The sequence below is a fragment of the Coenobita brevimanus genome, chromosome 68 (genome assembly GCF_032717465.1).
Source record: "Coenobita brevimanus isolate Jiangsu-jjx chromosome 68, ASM3271746v2, whole genome shotgun sequence".
Classification (NCBI taxonomy): Eukaryota; Metazoa; Arthropoda; class Malacostraca; order Decapoda; family Coenobitidae; genus Coenobita; species Coenobita brevimanus.
The window spans coordinates 46,205,674-46,223,003 of NC_137021.1; the positions used below are offsets into that span (position 1 = coordinate 46,205,674).

A 17,330-nucleotide genomic window follows, 5' to 3' on the forward strand; every position below is an offset into this window, starting at 1 on the left:
AGGTATATATGAGTGTATTTGTGTGTGTGTGCGTGTGTGTGTGTGTGTGTTTGTGTGTGTGTGTGTGTGTGTTTGTGTGTGTTTGTGTGTGCAGTTATCAACAGTTGCTAATCCACCTCACAAAGAATAATAAAAACACCGTGACCAGTGACTTACAAAACCCAACAACGTGTTCCTTAGAGGCCAGCAAACTTTTATCACTATTAAATTATTAAAGTGCACTTAAAGAGTGCATACCTCCGCCAACGGATATACCAGACAACTAAGATCACCAGCAAAATCAACTCTTCCTTGGTCCATGCCCACATACCCGAAAAAATTAACTGAAATCCATGAATAACATTTTAGATCCTGTGGACAAGCAAACACACATACAGACAAACACGACATGGGTGAATACAGTACATAACCTCCAACACAGGTGGCGGAGGTAAATATTTATGTGCATACCTGTTTGTGTCTGTGTGGAGAGATGAGTGTATGTTATTTGCCGGATATTTATGTTGTAATGTGACCCTCTCTTCCTCTCTTTCACCTTCTATCCCTTTCCCCTCTCTTCTTCCAATTTCTCTCCTCCCCTCCCACTTCCCTCCTCTCCTTATCGCTCTCCTTCCTAGTTTTCCTCTCCTTTCCTCTCCAGTTCCCTTGTTGTCTCTCCCTGTTTCCTCTCTTCCTTTCATGAGGAGAGGGAGAGGGGAAAGGAGAGATAGGAAAAAGGGAACAGGAGAGAAGCGAGAAAGGGAGAGATATAATGATGATGAGAGAGTGGGAAGGAAGTTGTAGGAGGGAGGAAGGAGAAAGGGGGGAAGAGAAAGAAAGGATGATAAGAGGGGGAAGGGGGAGAGGAGAGAGACAAAGGAAAGAAATCGGTAAGGAGGGAGAGAGAGACAAAGAGGAGGAGGCGGAGACATTGTGGGGGAGGAAGAGGGGGTAGGGAAAGAGGGAAGAAAGGGGGAGTGGGAGAGGGGGTAGGAGAGAGGGCAGAGAGAATGAAAGAGGAGGGAGAGAGAGAGAGAGAGAGAGAGAGAGAGAAGAAAGGGGGGAGAGGGAGAGGGAGCGGGAGTGAGGGAAGAGAGAAGGAAAGGAGAGGGAGAGAGAGAGAGGGGGGGAAGGGGTAGGCGAGTATGACAAATCTAAACATAGGGTTTGGGTGGAGTCACCCCCTCCCTACACTATGCCATGTTTCCTAACCCTACGATGTATAACGCCTGTGGTTTGTGTAGTAGGAATGATACATAAACATAACTCATACTAATATAACTGTAATGAAAGTGCTGACATGTATCAAGGAAGAATAAAACTATTCTGCATACTATATTATACGATAATAGAGAAACGTGGCATAAAAATTTGGCAGTGTTGCTCTAAAAATATTCTAATTATTATTTACTTCCCCAACACTTCTAACATTGCTAATTAATTTAGCAAGTATAATTGCAAGAAAATTTGAAGGGATAAAAGTGGGAAGAGGCGATCCTTTCATAATTAAAATAAATATATCAAACAGCTCTGGGGTGGCAGCACTCACGCGACACGTGTTTGTGTGTACGCCATGGGAGGTCACCAACCTCCTACAGGATTTAGGCCTATTGGGGAAACCTCTATAAAAAAAACGCGCCGTGACTTTTACCTCAAGGGTGGTGCGGAAATAAAGTCAAAATTATAATCCATACATAAAAATGGAAGTAAAAAACCATGGATGACACATAACAAAATCTAGCGAGAGAGAGAGAGAGAAATAATAATAATAAAACTTTATTTCCACTAAACAGTGGGTATTCTTATACATTATACAGTAGTACAGCATACAGTATGAAAGTTCTATACACAATATAATACAAGTTGATACATATGGTGGAGAATAGTGACAGAGAGGTAAATGGTTTAAAAGGTGTGGGGACACTTAGGTTAAAAATAGATCAATTAAGGGATTTAGGAACGAAGGCAGTGGGAAGGATTAAGACAGATGGGATTGTAAGATTAGGGAGTTTGAGCAATAGGGTAGAATGTATGCTCTCAATAAAAGTATAGCAATTATCAACGGCTAATTATTATACAGGTGTTGATGGTGGGGGTCTATATTTATAGGAGGTGTTGGTGGTGGAGGTATAGCGGGTGTTGTTGATGGGGGTGTTGTTGGGGGTAGGAGTATAGGGGGTGTTGGTGGCAGGGGTATAGGGGGTATTAGAAAAACGGAGATCACAAGAGGGAAACAGTGTCAAGGTCATCGCTGATGGAGAGGTCAGCTCGGAAACGTGGCAACAGTGCAGGGAGGGGGTGACTCCACCAAAACCCTACGTTTAGATTTGTCAGACTAACCATAGAGGTAGGAGTAGGTAGAGGCGGCATAAGGGATTAACCACGGGTAGGTCAGAGTGAGGCCGACAGATCTGACTCGACCAACATGGCGGCGACCCCTTTGACAGCTGTCTGACTTGGTTCCGCTGACCAGGCGCGAGTGTTTTCTTAGTTGCAAACAGAAAAAATGAGGAAGAAAGTAGGTTATGAATGGAAGGAGAAAAGAAAGTAGTTAATGAATGAAAAAAAAAGGAAGCATTTAAGAACATATGGTAAAATGAAGGATGGAAGACAGATAGATGATTTAAAATAATATACATCAGCACATTATGAAAAAAGTTTATATCTATTATTCTATATAATATTCAGCTTGACTTTACTAACTCCAGTCATATACATAATGTACACTTACAAATTATAATTCACTCTAAAGATACTCACCAGTGAAATGTAATGGATGGGTCAGAGTTCTTATCTCCTCTTTCATTACACCCAAATGCGGCACAGGTGGTGGGCATTTTTGGAGTCTTAGGTTATTTGATGGTGAGATACAACTTAGGACAGAACATCTCACACCCACAGCTGAACTACAACTAAAACCAGAGGTAGAATGAAGTCTACTTTGTTTCTGGCATTCTCCCTGAGGAATACCAGGTGGACACACAGCTGGAGGTATTAAAGGTTTAATAATCTCATGGCCACACCCACGGAGGTAGGATTAGGACTCTTACCTCTATGGGCACAGCCATAGAGGTAGGAGTGCACAGCAATCTTCTTCGTCAAGTAGGTGTTGCCGTGACCTCTTGACTTGACCAATATGGCCGTTTGACAGTTCTCTGGCTTCACCGGAGCCTTCTCACGCCGACTCTACCCTAATCCTACCTCTATGATGCTAACCATTAAGCCTTTCTTAATTGTCTACTGCTATCTCACTTTCAGTGTGTGTGTGTGTGAGAGAGAGAGAGAGAGAGAGAGAGAGAGGCAGCCTTGAATCTTATGTCTGGTTCCCTCAAGAGAGAGAGAGAGAGAGAGAGGCAGCCTTGAATCTTATGTCTGGTTCCCTCAAGAGAGAGAGAGAGAGAGAGAGAGAGAGAGAGAGAGATTGTGAGGGCTTGAGGGAACGAGACTTAAGATCCAATTTTAAAGGCACACACACACACACACACACACACACACACACACACACACACACACACACACACACACACACACACACACACACACACACACACACACACACACACACACACACACACATTAAAAGACACAAATACACAGTACAGATTCAGATACAATATTTATTCATTACCAAAATACACAATTGATATCCTACTCTTTAGATCCTACCTCACCTCATCCTTAGGTGGGAAAAGAGATGATGATGATGATTGATTGATTACATTAAAAGATCGTGGCAGCCTGACAGATAGTAATAATGATCCATCCATCCATCCATCATCCAATCCAACGTTGCCCCATGAGGAGCGTAGGAGCCCGGGGCTAGGCAAGTTGGTCCTGACATTTAAGATGAGAGTAATAATAATAATAATAATAATAATAATATGGTGAAGATGTGAAAGATAATACTAATAATACTAATAATGATATTGATGATATTATGATAATAATAATACTAATACTAATAATACAAATGATAATACTGGTAATAATAATAATTATATTAATAATAATAATAATAATAATAATAATAATAATACAAGTTATCTTGTATTCATCTGAGGGAACTGGACAAAGTGAATACCAGTTGTGGGCAAGAATGATTCTCCTTGGTTACTAGTCAGATTCATTTTAACCAGGCAGAGATCAGTACTACAGCTCTGTATCCTTCTATAGCACTTCCTCGTGACTAGCATTGTATTCTAATGTGTTCATATCTTGCTACAGCTCAGCATTTGTACTACAGCACTTCTTCGTGACTAGCACCATATTCTAATCTCTTGTTAAAGCTTAGCATTAAGATGAACAGTACTACAGCTGAGCATTACGTCTACAGCACTTCTTCGTGACTAGCGATATATTTTACTGCTGCTCTCTTCATTCAGCTCTGCATGTTAGATGATGGTACTACAACTGAGCATCATTTCCATAACACTTCTTCGTGACTAGCTATATATTTTACTGCTGATCTCTTCATTCAGCTCAGCAAAAATTAGATGATAGTACTACTGCTGAGCATCAGCTCCCTAACACTCCTTCCTTAGCGATTTATTTTGCTTATTTGCCCATACTCTTATATTGTGTATATACCCTTCCAACATCGCCATACTTGTGCATATATAACGTATAAAAGGATATTAACCTATCACATCCAAAAATAAATCGCTAAGGAAGAGGTGTTACGGAGCTTTCTTACCCTCCAAGCTGTCTGTTCTTTAAAGGGGCTGGATCGTAAAAGAGTTTTGCTTGGGCCTTCTTAAATCTCCGAGAATGCATACCTCTAAACATCATTGGGCATATTAACTTGGCCTGAAAAAGGAAATAAAGGAAAATAAATGAGTTACCCATTAAGTTGAATAATAATGATAATAATAATAAATTCAACATCATTCATCTTCCAATCCTGTGTTGTTACAAGTTATAATAATAATAATTAGATGTGTGTGTAGTGCGTCCTTGAGTGGGAGGCCTCTGGGGGGGGGGAGGCTAGGTTTAGGCAAAACTTGAGAGGAAGGATGGGACTGGAGTGTATTGGTGCTGTGATGAGGAGGGGTAGATTGAGATGGTCTGGCCATGTGGAGAGGATGAGGGACAACAAATTGGTACGGAAAGTGAGAAGTGTGAACGTCGGGGGTAGAGTTGTGAGAGGCAGACCGAAAAAGACCTGGGGCGAGGTCATAGAGTGTGACCTCAGGAATAAGAAACTGAGGAGTGAGGCTGCCATAGATCGAGCAGCATGGATAGCCGCCATTAGGTGACCAAGGCCAACGCATACAAGCATTTTGGAGCCTTAATAAATGATACGATACTACCACCACCACCATCCTGACTATCTTTCTCCCATCTGTAGTTAAATAGTAACTATAAAGTAACCATACCTAACGAGAGAGAGAGAGGGAGAGAGGCACTCCCACTCAACAGTTAATTAGGGAGTTACCTGTTGTTGGCAGGTACCGGAAATCAAACCCGACCTCCTTGGCCAAAGTCCGAATCTGAGTCATGCCCGGGACTTGGTCTCGCGAATGTGTGATTGCCAGTTGCTGCTGCTCGTATTCTGCTATTGCCTTGAAGGTCTGCAAATAATAATAATAATAATAATAATAATAGGTAGTAGTAAAAGTAGTGGTAGTAGTAGTAGTATAGTTATGTATAAGTTCATGTACACCTTTATGTACATCAAAACTCATGTACACAATTATGTACACCAGAACTCATGTACACCAATTTGTACACCAAAACTCATGTACACCATTATGTACATCAAAACTCATGTACACCATTATGTACACCAAAACACATGCACACCATCTCATGTACACACAAAAACATGTGCACCAGGTCATGCACACACAACTGTCATGTACACCAAAAAACAGTCACATGTAGGTACCAAGTCCAGTGCAGTGGCCACATCAGTACAGCGCGTGTGGGAGTGCGTGCTCAGAAGAGCCAGCGACCCTAGGGTGTGAGTGACGATGATGATGATGTACATGGACACAAGTTTAGTCAGTCCCCAGCAGTGGACAGCAGAGAGAGTGGCACTGCTGAGAAGGAAGTCTTTCAGCAGGTAAGCAGTGGATTCTAGAGACTGCATGATTTCTTCTTCCCTTCCTGGCCTGTGAGGTATAATAGGAGTAATATTAATAATAATAATAATAATAATAATAATAATAGATCATATGATTGTGGTCAGATCGTAGGATTGTGGTAGGCAAGATTAAGCTGAGAGGAGCGAGCTGGACCAGGAGAGAGAGGAGCAATCAGGGAGAAAGACTGAAGGTCGAGAAGCTAAGGATCAAAGAAATGATAGATGATTACATGAGCAAATTAGGGGAGGAGTTAGAATCAGTGAACTGGAATGAAATGGATCTGGACAGCCTGTGGAATGCATATAGGGATTGCTTTTAGGATGCTAAAGAGGTGTGTGGTGTGGCAAGAGCAACAACAAAGAAGAAAGGTACGGCATGGTGAGATGAAGAGGTTAAGAGAGCAGTGGAGGAAAAGACGAAGTTGCTAGAGTGGTTACAGGACAGGGGTTCAATTGAAATATAAACTGGATATATTGAGAGCAAGAAGCACGTAAAGAGACTAGTGAAGAGGAAAAAGGAGGATGTAACTGATGATCTAGGAAGAAAAATGAATGGATTTTACACTAAAAGGGGAAGTTATTCAGGAAAGAGGTGCGAAAATGTAGAAGCGACAGCGAAAAGAAGTGTGAAAATGTGAAGGATGAAAGTGGTAGATTATTAACCCATGGGGATGAAGTATGGACCAGATGGAAAGAATATGTTGAAAGCCTGATGAATATTAATAGAGAGAACAGAGCCACTGTAAACATGACTGGTTTTGGGGGTGTGCAGAGAAGGAATGCAGTGCCAGGAAACGTGACGCTCGCGCAGGTGAAGAACGCTATAAAGCGGCTGAAAAATGGGAAAGCAGCTGGGGTTGATGAGGTGTATGCAGAGATGATTCAGTGTACTGGAGAGAGCGTGATGAATTACTTGTTGGAGATACGTAAGAAGGCATGGATGAGTGAAACTGTGCCAGCATAGTGGAAAAAGGCTGGTTGTGCCCCTGCATAAAAATAAAGGTGAGCGAAGTGAATGCAAGAATTATCGTGGCATAAATTTACTGAGCGTGGTACGGAAGATATATCCAAGAATTATTGTAGAGAAAGTAAGAGAGATGTCAGAAGTCCTAGTGAGTGATGAACAGGGTGGCTTTAGGAGTGGCAGAGGTGTGGATCAAATATTTGCAGCAAGACAGGTAATGGAGAAGGCTTGTGAGAAGGACTGTAAGGTGTTTATGGCATTCATGGATCTGAAAAAGCATACAACAAAGTAGACAGAGAAGGAGTGTGGAAGGTTTTGCGCATGTACGATGTAAATGGTAAGCTACTAGGTGCCGTTAAGTTTTTATGATGGCAGTGAAGCATGTGTAAGGGTTAATGGGCATCTAAGTGAATGGTTTACGATTGATGTGGGCGTGCACCAAGGTTGTGTGATGTCCCCATGGTCGTTCAATATATATATATATATATATATATATATATATATATATATATATATATATATATATATATATATATATATATATATATATATGGATGGAGTGACTAAAAGCACGAGTAAATGGAGAGAGGGACGGCGGTGGTGATGAATGGTGATGGATGGAATATCTCAAACTTGTTGTATGCTGATGATGCAGTACTACTTGCAAATACCGGACAAGAACATCAGGTTTGCTAATGTCTGTGAGCGTCGTGCCTTGAGAGCAGATGTAGAAAAAAGTTAAGTGATGGTTATTGAGAGACAAGGTGACTCCCAGTGTGATGTTACAGTAAATGGAGAGAGACTGGAACTGGTGAGAGAGTTCAATTACCTGGGTACAGTGATAGAAAAGAAAGGAAAATGTGCAAAAGAAGTGGAAAGTAGAGTGACACAAGGAAGGAAAGTAGCTGGGGCAATGAAGGCCTTGACAAGAAACAGAGGCTTGAGTGCTGCAGCTTCACATGAAGGGGTGTTAGTGCCAACTTTAACATATGGATGTGAGACAATGGTATGGCATGAAAATGAAAAGTCAAGAGTGAGAGCAGTGGAGATGGGACTGCTGAGGAATATATATGGAGTACAGAGAGTGGGGTAGGGGGGGGTTTCAAGAATACTCCCTCAGTATCCCTGTTGTCGTAAAAGGCGACTAAAAGGGTTGGCGGAGGGTTAGTGCCCCTCCCCGGAAAACAACTAACTAAAAAAAACAAACAAGCCGTGGACAAGGACTGACCTAATGATGACGACCCAGGACCGGACAAAGGACTTGGTAATGGCTACATGGAATGTAAGAGGAGCGAATGATGAGGTGAAAGAGAGAGAGATTGTCCAGATGCTTGAGGGTGCGAAAGTGGATGTATGTGGAATAACTGAAACAAAATGGAGAGGAGAAAGTGTGAAAGAATGGGAGTATGGATGGGGTGTATGTGCAGAAGTAGGTGAGAATGAGAGGGCAAAAGAAGGAGTATGTATAGTTGTGAGTAAAAGATGGAAGAAGAGAATAAGACAGTATGGATCAGTTGGGACAAGGATTGTGTGGGTAAAGTTGAAAGTTGGAATACAAATGTGGGCGATTGTGTGTGTGTATGTGCCACCGCAAGATCGTGCTAGCAGAGTGAGAGAAGAGTTCTGGACAAATGTGGAAGTGTGCATGGAAAAGTTTGGAAGGAATGAGAGAGTGTTTTTGATCGGTGATATGAATGGTAAAGTAGGGAATGTGAAGGTGGATGGAATAGTTGGTGAGTGGGGTGTGCCTGCTGAGATAGATGAGAATGGGAGTGCGTTAGTGGACATTTGTGCTGGGAGGGGGTTGGTGATAGCCAATACCCTCTTCAGGCATAAAATGATCGACAGGTATACATGGCGAGTGATGAGAAGGGTGGGTGGTGAACTGAATGAAAGGAAGGCAATGATTGATTATGTGTGTGTGGATGAAAGGATGCGAAGATGTGTAATAGATGCAAGAGCTTATAGAGATTGGGGGAGTGGACTTTCTGACCACTATTTAGTGGTGGCCAGAATTAGGATCAAAGTAAGATGGAGGAATAGAAGAAGGGAAAGACGAGAGGAAGGAGTAGTTGCAAGGAGAGTGGAAAGGTTACAAGAGGATGAGATAAAGGCAGAATATAAGAGAGAAGTGGAGGAACGATTGGGCAAATATGTATTGGAGCAGATGGGGGATGTGGAAGAAGTGTGCAGGATATTTACAGAAGAAATATGTGCAGCATGTGATGTGGTGTGTGGGGTGAAGAGAAGACGGAGGGTGGTGCAAGGAACAGCGTGGTGGACTGAAGAGGTGAGACAGACTGTGGCACAAAAGAAGAAAGCATACAATGAATGGATGAGAAATAGGGGCGTGGAAGAAGTTGAGAGACGGAAGAGAGAGTTATATGTAGAAAGAAAAAGAGAGGTGAAAAGATTAAGAGAGAGTAAGAAGAGAGTGGATGAGGAATTTGGAAGGAATTTGAGTGTAAAGTGGAGGGACTGTAAGAAAATTTTCTGGGAAGAGGTGAAGAGAGTATGGCAGGGTGGAAGCGAGGTTAGCAGGGGAGTGAAAGATAAAAATGGTAGATTACTAGTGGGGAAGGGAGAAAAAGTGAGCAGATGGAGAGAACACTTTAAGGAATTGTTGAACATAGAGGATGGAAGTAATGCGAGTATAAGTGGCTGGGGAATGGCTTGGAGAAGGAGGGAGGTGAGAAGACAGGAAGAAATCAGTAGGATAGAAGTTGTGGAAGCAATGAAGAAAGTTAAAACGGGGAAAGCCCCAGGAATTGATGGAGTGTGTGGTGAAATGCTGAAGCATGGGGGAGAGATAGTGGTAGAATGGATGTGGAAGATGTGCAGATTGGCCTGGGAGGAAGGTAGAGTCCCGAAGGATTGGAAGTCAGGTATAATTATTCCCTTGTACAAAGGAAAGGGGAAAAAGAAGTGTGTGGTAATCATAGGGGCATTTGTCTTCTTAGTATAATAGGAAAAGTGTATGGCAGGATACTTATTGACAGAGTTAGAGAAAGAACAGAAGAATTAGTTGGAGAAGAACAGGGAGGCTTTAGGAAGGGAAGAGGTTGTGTAGATCAGATATTCATTCTTAGATCTTTAGTGGAAAAGTTTCTAGAGAAGGGAAAGAAGTTGTATGCAGCTTTCATGGATTTGGAGAAAGCATGTGACAGGGTGGATAGACAAGGATTGTGGGCAGATGATACTGTGTTGTTGAGTGAAGACGAAGGGGAGCTGCAAGGCTTGGTGGATGAGTTTGGGAGAGTGTGTAAGAAACTGAATCTAAAGGTGAATGTAGGGAAGAGTAAAGTGATGGTCTTTGAGAGAGGTAAAGTCAGTGAATGTACAGTGAGGTTGGATGGTGAGGAATTGGAAAATGTGAGTACGTTTAAGTACTTGGGTAGTGTGATGAGTGAGGATGGAGGTTTGGAGGGTGAAGTGCTTGAAAGGGTACAGCAGGGAAGAAAGGTTGCTTGGTCTTTGAAAGCAGTGATAAGAAACAGGGAAGTGAGCATGGAAGTGAAAAAGTTACTACATGACAGTATTGTGATACCAACTCTAACGTATGGAAGTGAAGCTTGGACGCTGTTGGAAGGACACAAGTCAAGAATGAGAGCAGTGGAAATGAGTTATTTAAGAGGAGCCTGTGGAGTCACATGGAGAGACAGGCTGACGAATGAGGATATAAAAGAGTGTTGTGGTGTGGATGTGGATGTGATAGGAAGCGTTATGAGGAACACACTGAGGTGGTTTGGCCATGTGGAGAGGATGGAGGGTGAAAGACTGACGAAGAGAGTGTATGTGAGTGAGGTGGAGGGGGTAAGAGGGAGGGGGAGGCCGAGGATGAGATGGAGGGATGGGGTGGAGAGGTATATGAGAGAGGGGGGTGTGAATTGGGAGCAGGGCAGTGAAATGGCGGGGGACAGGGCGACGTGGAGGCGATTTGTTTGTGGCCACCTCAAACGGGATTGAGGCGTCTGGCAATAGAAAGATAGATAGACAGAGAGTGGATAGGATACGAAATAATGTGATCCGTGAAAGATGCGGAGTAAGGGCGTCTGTGGACACCAGAATCGAAGAGAGTGTACTGAGATGGTATGGTCATGTGGAGAGAATGGAGAACAATAGAGTGGTGAGAAAGGTATATCTGAGCGAAATTAAAGGAGTGAGGAGGCGAGGTAGACCAAGGAGAAGGTGGATGGATATGGTGAATGAGTTTGTGGGGAAGAGAGATATGGAAGTCGGTGAGGCTAGGGAATTGACAAGAAATGGAACTGGCTGCATGGATGTTGTGAGAAGTGCACGGTCAGGGGTTTGGCACCCTTTTTTAACGTGACAGAGTTCGAATTGACTCTATTGGATACTTTTATGTGAAGCTACAGCCTGTGGTGAAAGTTTATGGCGTATCAGCTAGAGTCACGATTCCGGAGGCTTGACTGACGAATGAATGAAAGCGTGGCCCATTGGATTGGGCAAACTTACTGTAGGCTGTCTGGACGTTGCTACTCCTCACCCTGCCCTCTGGTGAGAAAGGAGGTCCGGATGATGATGATGATGGTGATGATGATGATAATTATTATTATAACAGTAGCTTCTTGTGTAATATCAACAAGATCTGAAGACAAAGGTGTGGGAAAAATAAATGGCACATGGATACATTTTACATTTGTCTCAGTAAATGGCTAACTGTATGCTTAACTGTAACCATAGTCCTTTCAGATCATAAGAGGCACCACAGCTGTATTTCTATAAACTTACAGCAATACAGCTTTTGTGGTTTTCTCTAAAACGTGTTACAAAGAAAACACTGAGCAGATTAGAATTCCGTACTTTTCACTAGGCTATGTGGCAAAATATTCAGCCACAATTATTCAGCTGGCATTTTTACCAATAATTTTTCAACCAAACAGCTGTTTGGTAGTTTCTGAGATAATTCAGTTTCAGTGTGCAATTATTAGAATAAAAACGAGTATATCGCCTTCAAATATAGGTCAGTCATTTATATTAGGCACAAGGACTTGGGCTGCCCAAGGGTGCCTGCCTGTGTAATATCATCAAGATCGACAATAAAAAGTGCAAAGAAAAATAATAATACTGACGAATACAAGAAGGTTCGCCATTTATATGGCGAAGCTTCATAATACTGACGAAAACAAGAAGCTTTCTATTTATATAGCGATGCTTAGTAATAATAATATTATTAACCACTAACATGAAATGAAATGCTGATACTAAAATTACTATGCAAAACAGGGATAACAATTTAGGCCAAGTTATAAACAGGAAGAATTATATCAGTAATATAAACAATTCAGTAAATATTTCAATGAATACTTACTTCCCTCCAAGCATGTGTTCAGCGTAATAAGCATTCATTGCCAGCAGCCTCAGAAATCCGCAAAGAAAACGGTACTCGGTTTGCCTGGCCGAAGCTGCTGCCTGTTGGATGTGAAATAAATAAATAAATAAATAATAATGATAATAATAATAATAATAATAATAATAATAATGATGATGATTATGGTAATAACAATAGTAACAGTAATAATAATAATAATAATAATAATAATAATCTATCTATCTATCTATATACCTAGGCTGCTTCCCCCAAGGAAAGGGAGGTAGCCGAGACAGGACGACTCACTCTCCATTTACTCATCCATTCAAACACATTCATTCGCATCTTAGCCCCAAAGGGGAGAACGGACAGATCCTCACCGCATCACACCGCACAAGGGTCAACTGCGCAATGCAAGCAGTGACATCCACAGCAGGGCCCGACAGCAGAACTGGTTTACCCCTGCCACATCATAACAGACCCATCCCCTTACCCGCACCTGACCTGACTAGCTGATCAGACCAAATGCGGGAGAATATCCCCTCAGGGCTGCGTCATCACTTATTCATTCACAATTTCTCTCCATTTATTTCTGTCACGCACAGCCACTTTTCCTTGCTCAACAGACATCCCTCTCGCATCCAGCGCTCTCTTCACACTGTCCATCCATCCTATTCGTGGTCTTCCTCTCAGTCTTACACCTCTCACATCAGATCTAGTTATCTTTTTCACCAATCGCTCATTATCCATTCTCTCCATATGCCCAAACCATTGCAACACCCTCTGCTCAACTCTACCAGCCATCTCCCGAACAACTCCAGTTCTCCTTCGCACTTCATCATTTCGCACTCGATCCATACGCGTCACTCCACACATACTCCTCAGACATCTCATCTCCATTACATTCAAACTTTTCCTCTCTGCTACACCCATATTCCATGTTTCAGCCCCATATAACGCAGTCGGTACCACAACACCCTCATACAGCCTTCTCTTTACATCCATTCTAAGCGAACGACATTTAAACACTTTTTTCATTTCCTCCCAGCACCTTTCCTACTTCATTTATTCTAAACTTCACTTCTGCATCTATTCTTCCATCCACAGCAACATGTGACCCTAGATATTTAAAACAATCTACCTCCTCAAGCAACTCACCATTCAAAACTATATTCATCCCCCTACCATCTATCAACCTCGTACACTTCATCACTTTACTCTTATTCTCATTTACTTTCAATTTCCTCCTTTCACACACCCTTCCAAACTCCTCTACCAACTGTCTCAATTTCTCCTCTGAATCAGTCACCAGTGCAGTATCATCTGCAAACAGCAGCTGCTTCAGATTCCACTCTCCTCCATCAACATTTACCAGACTCAGACCACCTAAAACTCTTGCATTCACCTCCCTTACAACACCATCCATGTAAATATTAAACAACCAAGGCGACATCACACATCCCTGTCGCAGCCCCACTCTCACAGGAAACCAATCACTCACAGCATTTCCCACTCTTACACACGCTCTACTATTTACATAAAAACTTTTCACCCCTTTTAGTAACCTACCATCAAGTCCATACAATCTTAAAACAGTCCACAAAGCCTCCCTATCAATTCTATCATACGCTTTCTCTAAATCCATAAATGCCCAAAACACATCCTTGCCTTTCGCTAAATACTTTTCACACACTTGTCTCACAGCAAACACCTGATCAACGCATCCCCTCCCTCTCCTAAAGCCACACTGCTCATCACTAATCACTCCCTCTGTACCCTCTCTAACTCTCATAATTAACACTCTACCATACACTTTACCTACAACACTCAACAGACTTATACCCCTAAAGCTAGTACATTCATACTTATCACCCTTGCCTTTATACAACGGGACCACACAAGCACTTGCCCAGTCAATTGGCACCATACCTTTCTCAAAGCACACATTCAATAATCTTACTAACCAGTCAACAATAGTCACTCCACCACCCTTCAGGCATTCCACAGCACACCCATCCATACCTGCAGCTTTCCCTGTTTTCATCTCCTTTACTGCCTTCTCCACTTCCTCCTTCGTGATCAAAGAATCATTCAACTCTCCCAACACATTTATTCCTTGCACCCTTCTATCTGCCACAATCTCAGCCACCCTTTCCTCCTCTACATTTAACAATCTTTCAAAATACTCTGCCCATCTCTTCCTTACTGCATCCATCTCAATTAACATCCTTCCATCCTCTGCTTTTACTCGTTCTTCCTTCCCAGACTCTCCCTTTCGCACCCTTTTCACCTCCTTCCAAAACATTTTCTTATTCTGTTGAAAATTCTCTGTCAGCCGCCTACCCCACCTCTCATCTGCTGCCACTTTAGCATCACGCACAGCCCTTCTCGCTCTATTCCTCTTTTCCTTATACCTTTCATATGACATCTCATCCTTCCTCTGCAGCCACACTTCATATGCACGTCTCTTCTCAGCCACAGCCATACTTACTTCCTCGCACCACCATTCACTTCCTTTTCTTACACCACCACCCACACGTCTCACACCACACACCTCTTCTGCATGCCCCACCACAGCACTCTTAAACAACTGCCATTCCTCCTCCACGCTGCCATTTTCCCGATCTTTCACTGCGTTCCACTCATCTTTCAATTTCTCCTGATACTCTATCTTTTTCTCTCTTTTATCCAACTCACTCACTTTCAAAACCTCCCTGCCACACCTAACCCTCCTAGCTCTCACCCATCTCTTACCTACTCTTAACTTTCCCTCCACCAGGTAGTGGTCAGACATACCTCCACCCTCCCCTCTCAGAACTCTCACATTCAACAATCTTCCTATTACATTCCTAGACACAACCACATAGTCCATCAAGGCTCTAACAACAGTAACAGTAACAATAATAATAATAATAATATAGATAATAGCATCACAGGTAAAATGTATTATCTACCTACCTGTCTCTCTATATCCATCTACCTCCAATCAGTCAGTATAGTATCACTGAGACCAAAATGGTTTCGATACCGTTTTTTTTTTTACAACGGGGTTGAGGTGGTTGAAGTGTGCCTTGCTATCGAACTTAGCACGCCAGTATATCTATCTAACAGTCTATCTAGAATCATATCAAAATGGTTTCGATACCTGGTCTTTTACAGCGGCGGTGAGGTGGTTGAAGTGTCCATTCCTATTGAGCTTCAGAACCACATTCTTGAGAGGCTGAGCTAGGCCACAGACAAAGTCAGACGGGGTCAAGGTAGTTACTGCATCCATGACCCCCTTCACAAACAATCCACCAAGCTCAGGGCTGGCCACGTCTGAATCTGGCCACAGCTGTGTGAGGTATAATAGTAATGAGTGTAATAGGAATAATAACAGTAAGACTAATTGTCATAGTAATAATAATAATAATAATAATAATAATAGTAGTAGTAGTAGTAGTAGTAGTAGTAACAACAACAACAACAATTTGTGGCCTTCGAGAGAAATGGTCGCTGAATGCACTGTGAGGCTGGATAGTGAGGAGATGGAAAATTTGAGTGCATTTAAGTACTTGGGTAGTGTGACGAGTAAGGATGAAAGTTTAGAGGATGAAGTGCTTGGAAGAGTACAGCAGGGAAGAAAGGCTGCTGGTTCATTGAAAGCAGTGATAAGGAATAAGGAAGTGAACATGGAAATACAAAAGTCGCTGCATGATAGTACAGTAATGGAAATGAGTTATTTGAGAGGAGCATGTGTTGTTACATGAGAGACTGACTGACAAATGAGGATGTGAAGGAGAGTTATGATATGAATGTGGATGTGATGGAAAGTGTTGGGAGAAATACATTGAGGTCGTTTGGCCATGTGAAGAGGACGGGGAGTGAGAGAGTTTCTGTGAGTGATGTGGAGGGGGGGAGAGGGAGGGGGAGGCCGAGGATCAGCGCTGTCGAGGATGATAAGGAGGTATGGAGGTGAGAGGTATATGAAAGAAGGAGGGGGGTATAAATTGGAGGGTGGGCAGCGAAATGTCAAGGGACTGTGACATGGAGGCGATTTGTTTGTGGCCACCCCTCATGGGATTAAGGCGTCTGGCTATAGATAGCTCCACCAACCCCACTTGACACGTAGGGAGAACGTTATGGCAACAGCATCTGGTGTTCCCAGGCGGTCACCCATCCAAGTACTAACCAGACCCAACGTTGCTTAACTTTGCTGATCGGACGGGAAGCGGTGTACTCAACATGGTATGGCCGTTGGTAATCAGTCTATTTTTATATCTCAGTATCCATTTATCCATCTCTGAATCCACGAACGGATTTGCCTGTCCACCTGTTTACCCACCTAATGTATAGTAATTATACAGGTACACATTCGTACATACATACATAAACACATACTTACATGTCTAATGTGTTTCTTCAACATACATACATCCAAACACCCATATATATATATATATATATATATATATATATATATATATATATATATATATATACAAAGAAAAAGACAAAAACACCAACAAATATACATACATAACATACAAACACGGACAGAGAAACATACATACATACATACATATGTACATAGAGACGGTCAGAAACAGACACATATATACATACATACATACATACATATGTACATAGAGTCGGACAGAAACAGACACATATATACATACATACATACATACACACATACATATGTACATAGAGATGGACAGAAACAGACACATATATACATACATACATACCGGGTACATACAGTACATACAGTACATACTGTACATACATACATACACACATGCATACATAGGTAGAAATATGAATGCATTTCTATCGGTATCAGTCTGTCAGTCTATCTCTGGCTGTCAGTGTGTCTATCTGTATATCTGTCCATGTGTATCTGTCAGCCTGTCTGTCTGTCTGTCTCAGTAAATGATGTTATTCCTCAGTACATATAAATCCACACACACACACACACACACACA

General features: G+C 42.2%; 1 non-coding gene across 1 annotated transcript; it reads right to left on the bottom strand.

The window, feature by feature from the left end:
* Positions 1-16,482: 16,482 nt before the first annotated feature.
* On the bottom strand, positions 16,483-16,601 carry LOC145405940 (5S ribosomal RNA). Its single transcript, XR_013898477.1, has one exon. It is a non-coding gene; the product is annotated as a 5S ribosomal RNA (ribosomal RNA).
* Between the last annotated feature and the right edge of the window lie 729 nt (positions 16,602-17,330).